At 35.4% G+C, this 13,741-nt stretch overlaps 1 protein-coding gene and 2 long non-coding RNA genes across 3 annotated transcripts in view; 1 reads left to right on the forward strand and 2 right to left on the reverse strand.

The window, feature by feature from the left end:
- The window catches only part of blo (bloated), a 65,859-nt gene that overhangs the window by 30,874 nt on the left and 21,244 nt on the right, over positions 1-13,741 (reverse strand). The gene's annotated exons all lie outside the window — the stretch shown is intronic.
- Positions 1-13,741, forward strand: part of LOC149477149 (uncharacterized) — a 69,343-nt gene that overhangs the window by 22,273 nt on the left and 33,329 nt on the right. The window lies entirely within an intron of this gene.
- Positions 5,469-6,895, reverse strand: LOC149477150 (uncharacterized). Its single transcript, XR_016317618.1, has 2 exons — positions 6,541-6,895; positions 5,469-6,414 (listed from the first exon to the last, which is right to left on the reverse strand). It is a non-coding gene; the product is annotated as an uncharacterized LOC149477150 (long non-coding RNA).

Consider the following 13,741-nt stretch of genomic DNA (forward strand, 5'->3'; position numbering starts at 1 on the left):
GTTAGCCAGGTCAAATCCACCCTCGCAGGGTGTCTCTTAAGCATTTTTTGGCAGGCCCTACTTATTTCTAGTTACAAACATCCCTCGCGCAGCTGTCGCTCGCAGGGAAATGGTGCAAATATATATCGGCCCTCGCGGGGCTTTGATTACAACCGTCCCTCACGGAAAAGATGGTGCAAATATATATCAGCCCTCGCGGGGCTTTGATTACAACCGTCCCTCACGGAGAAATGGTGCAAATATATATCAGCCCTCGCGGGGCTTTGACTACAATAGTACCTCACGGAGACATGGTGCAAATATATATCAGCCCTCGCGGGGCTTTGATGGCGATTGGTGCAAATATACAAAGGATTGATCATTAAAATGATCATAGATATTTGTTTTCGTCAACGAGGACCCATGAAAGAAGTTTTGGATATGACCGTATCGGATCTTCACTCTTCTAAGGTAGGTAGAAAAAGGTTCTGAAATCTTCTTCACAGTGGGCAGTATAGTAATATGACCTAATAAATACAATAAAGGTTAGAGACGTCAAATAATGGGCGCATGAAATTGATACTTCGTATCCTAAAAGTTTACGCTTCAGGAATCAGGAAACCACCATTGGTTTACCAATTATGGAAATTGGAATTGAACAAATCGTATTTACCAATGTAAAGCCTATTCACAACAAAGGAAGGCGAGTCGGATCAAATATCATCTCGCAGATGATTTGTGGCGGTGGTTTCGAGGATTGTCACCAAGCCTTGCGTCAACGGTATGTTTGGTATCGTCATTCAATGGCACTAGCCGACCAATTTTCATATAAAAACATCGGAAGAGATTTTTTAATCGCAAAGCGATTGAATGTAACAAATGACGATTGATTCAAAATCAAATTTCAAATTTCAAACGATTGATTACGTAAATTTGACCTCTCATAGGCCTATTTTAGTTGCCCGGTCTTGTAGGCAATTTATTTGACTCGTTTTTCAACCCATTTGACCTCATTATTGCACCCATGAGGTTTTTTCTTCAGGGCTCAAACAATAAATCGCTGAGGGATTAGGATAATCGTTTGTTAGACAAGTTTCTTGTCATCCCACCAGGATTATTATATTGTATAATAAAGTTATATACAACTATTTACGTAAAACGTTTAAGTACTCAACGAATACTGAGAATACTGACTGTTGAGTTACATAGGATAGAGGATAAATAACGGAAAGTCAATCTATCCAAACAAAAGCCTCTTATTATTAGATATTACTTGGAACCCCTACCCTAACGAGAAACCAAATGACTGTTCATTTCTTTGCTTTGAGGGGGGGGGGGGCAATAAATGAAATGCAGTAGGTACAGACTATACGGCTTTTAAAATATAAGTCTGGTAAGCGAACTAAACTTTGCTAGTTTAGTTCTTGCTATATCGCTGTCCGTGGCTGCCTCGCGTGTTTACGGATGAATAAAGTAATGTCCTGTCTTCGCATCCACAGCTAACTGTCCTATACTGTCATAATCTTAACACAGATTCATTGGACATAGCTCCCCACGAGCTCTGTTCTTCATTTTTGCACTCGCACAACTGTGGACAACACGAGAGCAATGCCTGCATTGGTAGCAGTTACAATCAAGGGCTAGCAAGGTAGGCTAGCCATATTACGGATGTTGGAACAACCGACTATATTTAGGGCAATTTTCTTTGTCCAGTGTAACGTTTAGACTGTCGTAGCATTCCTACGGAACAAAGATGGGATCAGATCTGCATCCTTAATGAAGTTAATCGAAAGGAGATACTTTCAGACGACGATAGTATTCAAAATCCACCATATTCCTGAGCATAATAATGCATAGTTAAGCTTATAATCTCTCTTGCCATTATCCTGCAGCAGAATTCCTTGGCGATAACTTGTTCTCGTAATGCTGGGGCCACACTAACGTCTAACGTCTAATGCCCTTTATCGCGATAATTATTCCGATAATTTTTAAGGCGTTAAGTGGGTGGCTACACTTGAACGGTCAACGTGAATGCCGATTGTTGGCGATAAAAACGGCGTTAATTTTACTAAAATTCTAGCAAGATGGACGTAGTGTGACCGCTTCATTGCGTTAATTCTCGCGATAAAGCTATCGCCTCGCCAAACGGCAATGTTAATGCCGTTGTTAAATAATACTGGCTACACCTAAAGTTAACGTCCATTATCGCGTTAATTAATGGCATTTCCCGTTAGTGTGGCCCCAGCATTAGAACGAGCGAGGTTGTTACGATAATATGAGAAATCCTGTCAGTTAGAGACCTGAACGACGCGATAGAGTACCGCTATTTCAGTAGTAGTAGCACCTAGAAGGGTGAAGGTATTCTGGAAAGCGGGTGAAGGCCCGGTCAGCAGCACCAGCCACCTAATAGACAGTGTTCAGTGCTGCACCACTATAATCTGCAAAATGACTCTTGACGGTATGAAAATGTGGAGTACATTTTCAAAATATCAAATGATATAGTTGGAATAAAAATCCTATTTGCCTCCGTCTACCCAAAAGACGTACGGAGTAGCTAGTAGTAGTTGGTTGAATTATAATAAGTATAGTCAAAATCCTTTATTACTGACTGGATAAATTTGGCTCTTTTCCTATCTGACGTTCATATAGCTGTTGACTGCCTAGTGTTATGCACAAACACTATTATAAATAAGTCACGTTATGTAGTCCCGAGACTTTCGGTATATAAGTTCTGATGTAAATCATAATTATATCTTAAAACTGAATTGATTAAAAGTAACGTACTTAGCTGTAGTAATTGCAGTTTTGGGACACAGATAAGCTCTTTATCATTTTAGTCTCTTGAGTTCAGTATATTTGTTTCCAGTACAGAGTTTATGACCTATCAGTTTTAAATAAATAATTCATGCATTGTACTGAAAGTACCAGCCATGTTTAGATTATGATTGCGACGTTGGCTCTAAACATTAAAAGATACCGCACGGTTTAGTTGGATGTTAAAAATCTGTATTATAATTTAAACCATTTACCTGTTTTGTTATTTTATTGCCTTATTCAAGGGGTGACCTTTTAAATTTACTTCTGACCCCAAAAGTAAGGACCAAGGTCTCTTCTTGTCCGCTTGTAGCAGGTTGGGTTAAAACTGTGTGAGTTGAGACATTTGGTAATTCTATGTTAAGATGATTCAATGATGCTTCTGCAGAGTTCTAATTGAATAAATAAAGGTTTGAGTTTGAGGTATTTTTGCCTCGTCGGGATCAGCTGTTGCTTCATTTTGTAAGTAACATCTAAATGCGTAATTGAAAGTCGTTACTGGCGCTTTCGCAGATTTACGCTAAAGATAGTGGAAATTGTAGTAACTTTAACTTTTCAAGCCCAAAAAGGTTAACTAAGGTACGCTTGAACCAATCTCATAAGTTCTAATACTTTTAATCATTATGATTAACTTTTTGGTTCTTATTTGATTAACTTTTCATCTGGGATTGTTAATATATTATATAATATAAAAATTTGTGTGATTTATTAGTAGGTATACTATCTGCACACCTTACTCTTTCAAATAAAGAAATAAGTAATTACTTATGTATTCAAATTCACATTGGCGTCACATTGTACACCAGGTGGGTAACAGACAGGTCTCAATGAAGTAAGCTTCAAATTACGGTCAAGTGTTTAATAGCTGTGTTTTACCTGAAAATAAAACACATATTAAATACTTACCTATATTTGAAGCTTACACTTAACGTCCACCTGTTGTGGATTTCGACTCAATGAAAAAACATCCAGCGCCCGCACATTATCGTGCGCCCCGCCACCTGGTGGAGAGGTGTGCGAGAGAGATAGCATATATACAACGGAAAGAGAGGGCAAAATAGGCGGAAAAAGCTAGGTGCCTTCTCAATGAAGTAAGCTTCAAATATAGGTAAGTATTTAATATGTGTTTTATTTTCAGGTAAAACACAGCTAATAAATCACACAGCTGACTGTGATATGGAATAATTTCTGAATTGAACTTTCAGTACATTTATACAATCTTTGTTTTTCTGCCTATAAACAATGACATCGTCTTGAACAATAGCATGAAACACTACTTAATAAATAAAAGTCAATCAAACCGAGCACTAAATTTATCCCGTGCTTTCGAAAGACTTGACCATAAAAGTATTACTCGAACAGGTCAATGTCGATCCTTTATTGGTCCGCAGCGAATATATCGTCATCGAATACCTTTTTAAGGCATGCCTGAGATGCGTCAGATTGAAATCAACCGCCCCCACACACAAAGACGTGTGGACCGCCGCAGGGTAATGCTCTTGGACCACTTCTATTAAACTTATTCATTCACGATGCGTCCTTTCATTATTAAAATTTTAACATCTATTAGCACGTATTGCGTAATTTAAATTAGATTTATTTTACATTTATCTGGGTTACGCTTGATTTGGTTAATGGTTTTAGATACTACGGTTTTTAAATTATAGTTACACAAGGTTGATAACATGATTATAATGCATTTAGGAGATACATTTTATAAATAGAGAAGAATTTAAATATTTATAAAATTGAATATTGATTGTATATAATTATAACATTCTAAAAACAGTCATGTTTATTACACATTTACTTGTAGTGGGATTAAACTCACCTCTGTCTCAAAGGTCAAGGTTATTAACAATTAATGTGATAGGGTATATGCATATAGGTTTTGTATCTATTTCTATATAACAATAATCACTACATAGTATAAAACAAAGTCGCTTTCTCTGTCCCTATGTGACTTTGTAATTTGTATGCTTAAATCTTTAAAGCTACGCAACGGATTTTGATGCGGTTTATTTTAAGACGATACACAAAAAAAAATCCACTGCTTGGCGGGCGGAGTCTAATAGCTCGCTATCGCGAACGCGGGTGTGCGCGAAGTCATTCTTGCATACTCGCCGCGCTGCCGCTGGCCGACTCGGGACAAACATGTATGGAGTCGTCATACAGTTATAATATTGTTATACATATATTTAATTGTTGATTTATTGGTTTTATTTTCTTGCTTATAAACACAAAATTATCTTCTTTTTAACAACTACTTAGACATTATTAATAATTATTAATTATTATTATTTCGTAATGTTTACTTTATTACAAAATAATACAGGTTATAAATAATCTTTAAAATAACAAAAAATATTGTTACTCTGAAAAAATGAAATGGTACCTAATTACGCGGACTACTGAATTGATTTAGATAGAATTTGATGCTGACGTAGATATTACATCATGCCCAGAAATGAAAGGTACTATTTCTGAAAGAAGTTATAAACCCTAATTCTTCTCAGTCAAAGTCAAGAGTGGAAGATATCGCTAATACAGTAAAACTGATGCGAAACTTTGGATGTTAATTTGTATATTTTTTTGTTAGTTGTTACTTAATCACGTCAAGACTACATTACCAATTTTGATAAAATATAGCTAATTGCCTGGATTTACACATAGGATACTTTTTATCCGAACTGAACACTTCTGTGGGATAAAACAGGATTCACGATATAACCTAATTCCACGCGGGCAAAGCCGCGGTCGGAATGATATTTTTTTAAATAAAAAAATTGTTTAAAAAAAACACAAAATATATTGACGCATGTATTTATTTTTTGCACTCTATTATAATTGTAATTATTCATTACAAATAATCAAAATAAAATAGCCAGAACAAAGTTAGGCCCTGGTAGGATAGGTAGGCAGGTACAGCAATGTGAGACGAGCACTGGCTTATTTATACCAATAATAATGTATTATAAACATTAAATTAAGTTTACTTTCTAACAACAAAAATACATAATATTAGCTAATGTGAAAACGAATCAACCAATCATCCCACAACAATGAAATGTGCACACAAATATTCATCCAAATCGGTTCATGTGATTAGGAGGAGTGACTGCAGCGCCATCCTCCGGGCCCAATTGTGTTTCCAGATCACCCAGGAACTCAATTTAATATACTTATACAAAATTTTTCGAAATGAAAACTCACATTACTATGTAAATATGAATATAAACCGGTTTTAGTACTAAGCAATTTCCCGCACAGGTGTAGTAAGTATAAATGAAATAAATATCAACATCAAATTCTTTATACAACATACTTATCTACCACCTACTAAGAAATTCTTGAAATTTTTTCGTATTTTTTTAAAATATAATACTACTCCAACGAGCTCCTGTTCCATAATTCCATATTACGTCCACCATACTTCCACTAAGTTCACCATGATTTTTTATTTCTTTGCACTTTGTTGCTTTTTGCTAAAAATGGAATCATGCGATAAAACCAGTAGAGCGTTGATAACATACATTTTTGACTGAATAAAGGTACTAACGAAGGAGTGGGTTCACATTGTGAACAATCAGTGTGTTTATTTTCCTTCTGGATTCCGGATTTCTGAAAAGATTATTTATGCTATAAATGAAAAAATCTTACACATTCGTTATGTACTTAAAACAGGGGTACATATCAAACATCGTCTATAATACAATTATCATCAAATTTAAAATAAAACCAACTTACTTCATTAATTTGTTCCAATTGTAAGCATTCTTTTTCCTCCAACCTTTATGTTTCTTCTTCTTATTTTCTTTATTGTCCCCATTTGTCTCATTTTGTCTTATCGTGTTGTCACCCTTTTTTACGATTGCGCAAGCGACACAAGTTCCCCGTGTGACGGCCGTAGCGGGAATGACTCGTGCAGCGATCGGGGTAGGAAGGTACAGGGCGGCTCTCGCTATATTGGCTGGTCAGGCGCTAATTTCAAGTATTTCTTGTTTATTTCAAAACCATCGCATATTTCAAAATTCTAACACGGTAGACGTATAGGTTGTATATTTTATAGTTAATATCCAAAAAGTCGTAACTTTACGTTTGTTATTTTGAAGATGCCACAGATTAAAAAAAAATAACAATGAGAACTTTGTATTTTTTTTCTATCGAGAAAATATCATGGAATCATGTTTCTAAAACGGTAAACGTATTGTGTTACTATTGAACTTTCTTGTCAAGAATTTTCATCACGACAACTTTAATAATATAAAAATTACGAAGGTTTAAAAAGGGCCGTAAATGTTAGAAAAATTAATTCATCACCTTAATAGACAGAGTGATTCAAGAGGAAGGTTTTAGTATATAATTTGTTAGGTTTTAGACAAAGCGGGCAAAGCCGCGAGCGTTAAGCTAGTTAAATATATTTATAACTTTAATGAATACTTATAACACGCTAAATTGACGTTGAACTCAGATGCTCTTTGTCTCGAAACCTATTAAGAGGCATTATATTGGTATGTATAACGTAAAGACCTACAAGTTTTATTATTATAGAAATAAGAAAATATCTTATATAAAACTCAAAGGTGACTGATATAGTGATCTATCAACGCACAGCCCAAACCATTGGACGTATCGGGCTGAAATTTGGCATGCAGGTAGATGTTAGGACGTAGGCATCCGCTAAGAAAGGATTTCCCGAAATTCTGCGGGAACGGGGAAAAACGGATGCACGTACAAAGTCGTGGGCGGAAGCTAGTTTCATTATAAGAGGATTAACATAAAAAGAAACTGATTAATTAGACTACCTTATTGGTCAAGTTTTTATTAGATTGAAGCGTCATTATCGTGGGTTGGATTCTTTGAAGAAAAAATCTAAACATATAATTTGTATTTTGTAGATACGATTTTTTTATCAAGTTTAAGGTTTATTATAATGTTGAATCACTTTAGAACTAATCTATATACTAATATTATAAAGCTGAAGAGTTTGTTTGAACGCGCTAATCTCAGGAACTACTGGTCCGGTTTGAAAAATTCTTTCTGTGTTAGATAGACCATTTATCGAGGAAAGGCTATATATCATCACGTTAAGACCAAAAGCGGAGCAATGTGAGTAAAACCGCGGGGCAAAGCTAGTAAAAGGTAAAAACGCTAGCGTTAACTACATAACTTTTCCTTTTAAAAAAATAAAAATAAAAATAAAAATTTCTTTATTTGTTTCACAAAATTTTTTAGCTTTTACAATTTCGTATTGCAATGCAGATTGGTCGAATGTATGTTTCATCGTGATATATGCAGTGGAACGCGAATGATAAGAAAATGTTAAACACAGTTTTAACCTAGTTTAAACAAATTTATCATTTCCTTTAATGGTCAGCTACCACGACAAGTTAAACTTTTTAATACTCTTTTTCATTCATAGTTAAAAAGGTTTATTAAACATTAATGAAAATTTTAAAAACACGTATTTATGGTCAAGATTCGTTGAGCATCATGCTGAGAACTGTTGCCAGCAAAACGATGATAGCAACAACAAATAAATATTTCATCTGATCCTATACTAAGCTTTCGCTTGTTGGAAACCAGATGGCTGATAAACATACAAATATAATTTTAGATAAATACTTATATAGATAACTAGCGGTCCGCCCCGGCTTCGCCCGTGGTACATGTTTACGTTTTCTCTACATAAAAACCATCCTCGTACTTCAAGGAATATAATAAAAAAATAATTATCGAAATCGGTTCAGCCGTTCTCGAGTTATGCGCTTACCAACACATTTTGCGATTCATTTTTATATATATAAGAAGATTAACACCCGGACACAGAGCAAACATCAATGTTCATCACACAAATATTTGTCCTGGGCTGGAATCGAACCCACAACCACTGGCTTGGAAGGCCAGATCACTACCAATCAATTAGATAGCATTCCAATTTTCATTGATAACTTTAAATATACAGGAAGAACTACGAGAATTTTTAGAATAACAAGAGAGAAGCCGGGTCAACAAGCTGGTATATCTACAGATATAGATACAGCCAAACTTAAGAAACAATTTCACAAGACTATCACTCGTACGGTTGCTAAACGTATTTACTGAGATGTAGTAAATTGTCGAGCCGTTCTTATGTAATGGTGTTGCAAAAAGTATCGATAGCGGATTATGTTTAATTTGCGAATTGGAATGTCTATAGGCTGTTTATTATTTAAATGCAAATAGTGAAAATTCAAATTCAAATTCAAATTTCTTTATTTGCAGAATGTAGATTTACAAAGATGTTAGGTAGATACATATTACATAGGCTCTTAAACATTCTGGCTCTTAATTGAGCATGCAAATATATTATAAACTAGCGGTCCGCCCCGGCTTCGCCCGTGGTACATGTTTACGTTTTCTCTACATAAGAACCATCCTCGTACGTCAAGGAATATAATAAAAAAAGAATTACCGAAATCGGTTCAGCCGTTCTCGAGTTATGCGCTTACCAACACATTTTGCGATTCATTTTTATATATAAGAAGATTAGGTAATTACGAACATTATCTATACTAATATTATAAAGAGGAAAGGTTTGTATGTATGTATGGTTTTCACGCATAAACTACTGGACCGATTTTGATGAAATTTGGCACAGATAATCTTTAGACCTTGAGAAAGAACATAGGCTACCTTTTATTGCGAAATATGTACCACGGGCGAAGCCGGGGCGGGGCGCTAGTTATTAGTATAAGTCTTCAGAGGTTTCAAGAATTATTTATTCATCCCATAAAAAGTTGTTTTTACCACAGAATAGAAAATAAGCCTTTGTATTTTTCCAAGACAAGGAAATACATATATTCTACGATATAATACATAATTATAAAGCTGAAGAGTTTGTTTGTTTGTTTGTTTGAACGCGCTAATCTCAGGAACTACTGGTCCGATTTGAAAAATTCTTTCGGTGTTAGATAGCTTTTTATCGAGGAAGGCTATAGAGTATAGGCTATATATCATCACGCTAAAACCAGCAGGAGAGGAGCAATGCGGGTGAAACCGCGGGGAACAGCTAGTAGTACGATAAATCATCCATACTCGTCTATTTTACGTTGAAACATAAATCGCAGGATTTTCATAAATGTGTAATCATGACTTTAAGCAGAGTCTTTATCTATCACTAAGTTACACTAAAAACTGTTTAGCCATTTTCGTCACAGCTCTGCCACACTTTCACAATTGTAGGAAGTTTCAGTGATAACGAGCAGTTATAATGTGATACCTAATTTGGTCAAATGGTTGAAATTATCGCAAACTGAATCAGGTTGTGTCCAGCCATTTAGGGTTCTGTGGTTGGATCAAAAAACAAAGGTAAACTAAATATATTATATTCTATGTAACTTATGGTTGTAGCTTCGTATTTGTGAAAGAGTGATTCAAGAGGAAGGTTTATATGTATAATAGCATCCATTAAAGAGTGGAGAAGTACTGTTATTTTTGAGGTTTCTAATGTGATGTCGTAAATAATTACATTTTTTCCGCTTACATTGCAAACGCAGGCTGAACCCTACGAGTTTTATCAAAATAATGTACTACGTATTGTACACATTGAAAAGGTCTACAGAAAAGTCCGCGATGGTATATGTCTATCACTTATGGATAACCCACAATAACTTTTTTTTGTCATTTACTTTTTACGACAAATAATGGCTAATTTTCGATGCGATTTTAACCAATACAGCATTAATCCTTAACCAATTAAATACCTTCAATACATTGTTCATTTAATATAGATCTATATGGCCCTTTACACCGTATGATTTAAGTGAATATTTTCGAAGATATTACAGATTTAAAAATTGCGGGACGTAGCGTTTGCGGCGGTACCGGCTGGCCGCCATTGCACCCGTGCGAAGCCGGGGCGGGTCGCTAGTAAATTATATACTAAAACCTTCCTCTTGAATCACTCTATCTATTAAAAAAACCGCATCAAAATCCGTTGCGTAGTTTTAAAGATTTAAGCATACATAGGGACAGAGAAAGCGACTTTGTTTTATACTATGTAGTGATACCTAACCTAATTGCGAAAAATAGACATTATCAGCTATAAAAATATCTTTTATCTATGAAACAATTTAATTAGGTACTAACAAATATATTTTAACATGCCGACACACGCTTGGCCGTTTTTTATGGCTACTGTCGGCAACATTGCGGCACGTATCCGATAAAGCCGTAAAAAATCACATTGGACTATCAGTGAGATCATTATGAACGGTAACTGAGAAGGAATGTCTCGTTGCTTATACTAAATGTGGAAATCGCATCATTATTTGGTCAGCGGTTTTGTGGTAAAATGTATGCGAGTAAAATCGATAACATCAAAATATATTAATGGAGTGTTTTAATTAAATAATTCAGTTACTTGTGTACAGATAATTATACAGACAGACAGGTTTTCTTCTTTGTTATAAATAAGAAAGTTTTATTAAACTAACTAGCTTTCCGCCCGCGGCTTCGCCCACGTAGTAAAAGTAGACCACGCATAAAAAAACCCACCCTTTTGAAACATAATTCATTGGTGTTCCGTTCCTGTTGGTCTTAGTGATGATATATAGACTTAGCCTTCCTCGATAAATGGGCTATCTAACACCGAAATAATTTTTCAAATCGGTCCAGTAGTTCCTGAGATTAGCGCGTTCAAACAAACAAACAAACTTTTCAGCTTTTATTAATGGTAGCTCAGGCTAATATTAGTATGTATAAAGCGGATTTGAAACACGATTTTTTCATTACCGATATTTGAAATATTTTATATCAAACGTGGTCACGGGCAAATTATCAAATAGTCTTTTAAATCTTTATTTTTACAATTCGTGAAATCAAACAATAAAATGAATATAATTCTCGTCTATTTTTCGAGTTTAAAGTCAGATTTTCAGTTCGTTCATGCGAAGCTAATAACCGTATAGTTAACCTTGACTCCTCAGGAATCTGTCGTTATATAACCTTTTTAACCGACTTCAAAAAAAAGGAGGAGGTTATCAATTCGGCCGGTATGTTGTTTTTTTTTTATGTATGTACACCGATTACTCCGTGGTTTCTGAACCGATTTACGTGATTCTTTTTTTGTTCGATGCGGGATGGTGTCGAATTGGTCCCATAAAAATTTTATTCGGATAGGCCCAGTAGTTTTTATTTTATGAGCATTTTTGTCTGTATTTGTAAATGTTGCATTGTGCAAGTTTGATCAGTCTCCGTAGCTAGATATATAATTATTAAATTACTGAATTTATGTACATATTAGCGTGTAAAATAGTTACCTATAAGTATGTGTGTACCTGAGCGACATATTCATTTTGTGATTAAGCTCATTAAATAAAGATTTAAAAAAAAAAGTCGGTTGTTTTTAACGTAGTTATTGACTTGTTAGTGCCCTATGATTCTACTCATCTATACTAATATTATAAAGCTGAAGAATATGTTTGTTTGAACGCGCTAATCTCGGGAACTACTGGTCCGATTTGAAAAATTCTTTCGGTGTTAGATGGCCCATTTATCGAGGAAGGCTATAAGCTATATATCATCTCGCTGGGACGAACAGGAGCGCAGCACTGCGGGTAAAACCGCAGAGCACAGCTAGTAATAGATAAATGCAAAAGTTTATGAGGATGGACGTTTGTTACTTTTTTACGGGAAAACCACGTAACAGATTTTGATAGAACATGACAGTGATGTAGCTATGTACCAGAATAACACATAAAAATTAAAATTATACTTAATCCATACTAATATTATAAATGCGAAAGTAACTCTGTCTGTCTGTCTGTTACTCAATCACGCCTTAACTACTGAACCAATTTGCATGAAATTTGGTATAGAGATATTTTGATATCCGAGAAAGGACATAGGCTACTTTTTATCCCGGGAAATAGGCTAGGTTTTATCCCGGAAACCCCACGGGAACGGGAACTATGCGGGTTTTTCTTGGACTGCGCGGGCGAAGCTGCAGGTGGAAAGCTAGTAACACATAAAGGTTTGGAACTAAATAAACTATTAGGTTATTCCAAGAAGTACTGACAAGTACTGGGAATGTTTTGCTTTCCTATGGGTTTATTTTTGGGGCTTTAATACCCAACACTATTATGCTACTTAAAACGTAATTTATACATTTGAACCCGTGGCCCCGTCGCGGTCGTTGATGCGGCTTGACGGAACACAGTGGGGTTTTGGTCGGTAGGAATCCGACATAACCCACGGCCCCTTCCCCGGAGGCCGTGGGTATCTATGCAAGATTTCCCCACTTAAAAAAAAAAGGGGGACACGGGACTTCACTTTTTCTACTCTTTTCTTTGCTTTCTGTTATGAACCAATTTGTTTCACTATGTTACAGCCATTTATCCTGTTACACGGATCGAATGTTTATCGAAGCTGACAAAAACATGTGTATCTTTTTTGCATGCTATAATTGAATCGTGATCATTCTGACCCCGATTTTTTTCACAATCAATAATTAAACGGATCTTAGCTTTACTAGATTTATTTGTTGATAATAGATACGGATGCATTCTTGGTAGTTAACTTCTTATATATAAAATTCTCGTGTCACAATGTTAGTCTGCATACTCCTCCGAAACGGGTGGACCGATTCTCATGTAATTTTCTGTGCATATCGGGTAAGTCTGAGAATCGGCCAACATCTATTTTTCATATGTACCACGGGCGAAGCCGGGGCGGACCGCTAGTATACATATAAAAGCCAAAAGGTGTATTACCTAATGTTAAAGGCCTGCCGCATTTTGCTACGATTTTTTCATTTACTTTATAGAGGTAAGTATGTTATGGAATTGAAAATATTAATAATCAAGAAAACTAATATGTATTCATATCGACAACGTTTTGTCTTTTAATAATCGGTATCTAATGAAAGAAAAATGTAACATACCGGTATTTCTCAATAACGTTATTA

Source organism: Colias philodice, chromosome 25 (genome assembly GCF_061535455.1).
Source record: "Colias philodice isolate Cphi_HAF_F1 chromosome 25, ilColPhil1 Martin Lab GWU primary, whole genome shotgun sequence".
Lineage (NCBI taxonomy): Eukaryota > Metazoa > Arthropoda > Insecta > Lepidoptera > Pieridae > Colias > Colias philodice.